The sequence below is a fragment of the Nylanderia fulva genome, unplaced genomic scaffold (genome assembly GCF_048542155.1).
Source record: "Nylanderia fulva isolate GAGA-0341 unplaced genomic scaffold, ASM4854215v1 Scaffold118, whole genome shotgun sequence".
Classification (NCBI taxonomy): Eukaryota; Metazoa; Arthropoda; class Insecta; order Hymenoptera; family Formicidae; genus Nylanderia; species Nylanderia fulva.
The window spans coordinates 174286-177934 of record NW_028189387.1 but is presented as its reverse complement, the minus strand read 5'-3'; the positions used below and the strand labels follow the sequence as shown (position 1 = coordinate 177934).

At 29.5% G+C, this 3649-nt stretch overlaps 1 pseudogene; it reads right to left on the bottom strand.

Annotated features, from left to right (window-relative positions):
• Positions 1-1276: 1276 nt before the first annotated feature.
• On the bottom strand, positions 1277-2098 carry LOC146724762 (histone-lysine N-methyltransferase SETMAR pseudogene; annotated as a pseudogene).
• Positions 2099-3649: the final 1551 nt, after the last annotated feature.

The following is a 3649-nucleotide window of genomic DNA, read 5'->3' as shown; positions in this document are numbered from 1 at the left end:
CTAAAAATAAGCTTTTCACAAAGTTTCATTTAAATCGAAAGTAATTCTTTTCCAGAATTTTTCTTTTATATTATATTTAGGAGCTCAATGTAATAATTTGTATTTTTTTTAATTTAAAAGATTGAACATAAATTTAATTTTTATAATAATACTAACCCATATAGCACCGATTGTTACAGAAAGCTTTCAGAAATATTTCAAAATCATTTCAATGTTTCACATTTCATGTGCAACATTTCTGACAGAATTCTGCAATATGTCATATGAAATGTTGCAACAGAAATGTTTCTGAAATCTATTACATGTGGTAAATTTGAAAAATTAATATGAGTGTTGCAAAAAGTTTTCATATGAAATAATTTTGAAAACTGGAACGATTTTTTAATATAGTGATTATAAGTGTATATACATATATATATTATATAACAAATCAATCAAAATAGTCGACGGTATGTATTATAAAAATTTATTTTCATATCTTTTATTGGACAGATTAAATGTATATTAATGTATATATATATATATATAGGAACAACCAATCAAATTCTTTCCCGCTTTTTAGGTTCCGGATGTGGAATGCAGGCAACGACAAGAACAGCTTGCTAAACCGCATAGACTTGGACTGCTATGATAGCACTACTGTCTACTGGTTCTAATAAATAGTAAAGTTTTATAAAGGAATAATATCTACTTATTTGATAGAATTCGAAATCAGACATAAAACTTTCAAGGTATTATTTTCATGATTAATGTTTCAAAGTACCGAAAAAAGAGGTTATAACTGCATTTTAACATGTATATTTTTGGATACTTTTAACCGGTGCATGCTTTTCTACATAATTTTACTCTGTATATTTGTCATTATTTAAACTATTTTCATTTTACATATGATGAATTTGTCTAATTTTAATTTTTGTTCGTTCTTGAATTTTGAGGTTACATGTGTAAGTACAGATTTTTAATAATTTCCTTTATATACTCTATATATTATTGGGTTGTTCAAAAAGTTATTACGTTTTTTTCATTTGATTTTCAGGTGCGTTTATTTAATATACGTAATGAACATTAATCAATAATATATTGGCCGTTTTGTTCAATGACCTTTTGCCATCTCTCGGGCAATTTCATAATACCGCGTTCATAAAACTTCCTATCTTTCTCTGCGAGAAACTTGTCAAGGTGCTGTTTGATGAGGTCTTCAGAAGCAAACGTTTTACCGTTCAAGGAGTTTTGCAAGGAGCGAAATAGATGGAAGTCTGATGGCGCAAGGTCTGGGCTATATGGTGGATGTGGCAACACATCCCAACCAACCAAGCTGCAATAATTTTTGCCGAGTGACCAAACTTGTGTGTGGTCTCGCATTGTCGTGGTGAAACACCACACCCTTACGATTGATCAGCTCGGGACGTTTCTGTGCGATGGCATCACTTAATTTCTGTAGCTGCTCACAGTAGACATCGGAATTGATCGTTTTATTCTGTGGAAGCAGCTCATAGAAGACTGGTCCCTTCCAATCCCACCAGATTAACAGCATCACCTTCTTTTGGTGGATGTCCGCCTTTGCTTGCCTTTCCGGTGCTTCATCTCGCTTACTCCAACTCCTTTTTCGGCTCACATTGTTGTAGACAATCCATTTTTCGTCGCCCGTGATCATACGCTTCAAGAACGGATCGTTTTCTTCGCGTTTGGTGAGTTGATCGCAGACGTTCATACGCTTTGTCAGATGAATTTCTTTCAACTCATGCGGTACCCAAATATCGAGCTTCTTCACGAAACCAAGCGATTTCAAATGTCCATGAACACTTCCAATGGACACTTTTAGAGCGGTAGCAAGCTCCCGAACCGTTGAATGCTTATTTGCTTGCACCAATGCCTTGATTTTATCGTCGTCAATCTCGGAAGGCCTACCGGAGCGATGAGCGTCTTTAACCGAAAAATCACCACCACGGAATCGGGCGAACCAGTTCTGGCACTGACGTTTTTCAATGACATTTCTGCCGTAAACTTGACGCAACTCTTCCCTTGCTTCAGTTGCTTTCTTCCCTTTTTTAAAGTAATAAAGCAAAATATGGCGAATATGCTCTTCAAAATTCTCCATGTTTAAACTACAATGGCAAGCACAAAACTCGACTAAATTGCGTCAACTTTTTTTTTGGTTTTTAGGTTAAGTGTCAACAACAAAATGTGCATAAACATTTGACATTCATGGCACGCTCAGATACAAATAAATGTGGACAGCGCTATCTATTGGAAAAAAACGCAATGACTTTTTGAACAACCCAATACATAAAACGTCTCATGACATGATAATTGTTATTCTCAAAAATTTTATTAGTAATCATCTTTCAACGTTATATTGCTGGAATGGAAAAAGTATGAAGAAAGAGCCTTTCAAAGATTTATTGTTAACTAAATGCATAAAAAGTATGTTAATATTTAAACTACTAATTTCTCGTTTTTCAAAATAAATAAAATAATTATTTCATTATATTGTATCAATATAATTAAATAATTATTTTATATGTAAGCACGCAATATTTTCAATAATATAATTTTGAACAAAAGGTAATCTCTATATTAATAAAATAAATTTCCTTGTTTATCTAGAATGTGTTCATGCAAAATTCGAAACGGATGACAAACAAATTATCGAAGTCATCTCTAAATGGTTCATCCAGGGCAAATTACGTCATGACAGAGATGAGTAAGTAAATATTATTAATGAAAAGTGAGATTATTTATAAATGTATATATATAATATTACAGTACTTATTAATCGTTGTATTTATTCAGAGAACGATTACAACGAAAACAAAAAGAACAGCCATCGGAATAAATGTTTCGCTTTTAACTTTGCTTTTTAATTTAAAAAAGAAGTTACTTTGTGTTCTAAAAATTTATATTGTATTACCTGAACAAATAATATATTATTCAAACAAAATTCAAATGTTATTTTGCATAATGTTTGATTTATATTATAGTAAAATACTATTTTTTTATTTAGAAAAAAGTTTATTTTATGTTTGAGAATTTTGTTTGAAAGTTTATTTTTTTTAGAAGAAAGTTAAAATTATCAAATAAATATAATTAGAGTTTAGCAAGTTCACTTAAAATTTATTCAAAAATTGTTGGAAGTTTTAATTATGTTATTAGAATAACAATAAACAATGTTATCCAAATGGAATTCAAATTTTTACTTTATTGTAAAAAAGTTTTTATTTTATGTGATAACTATTTTTATTTTATGTAACGATTCAACTATTAAAACAATATACTACTCAAATAAAAATTTAATAAAAATTATAAATATGTTTCTTCTATATCCTAAAGCTAAAATACCATATTATTATAAGTAGAATTTATATATATCCTAGAGATCTAACATTCGACCTTTTAGTGAGAATCATTGACAAAAAATTGCAACACTGAGCTAAAAAAATGTACAACGTTAGATATATTTTTTATACTCTTTTTAGTGTAAATTTTGTCGTATATTTGTGTGCAATAAATATAATAAATTTAAATATTATTTCTGAAATATATATTTTTTTATTTGAATAACAGTTTTGTAATATGGGCTGCTTTTGCGACAAAATCAAAATAATATAATTCAGATTAAAATGATTCTGCACTGTGATTAGTGAAATCT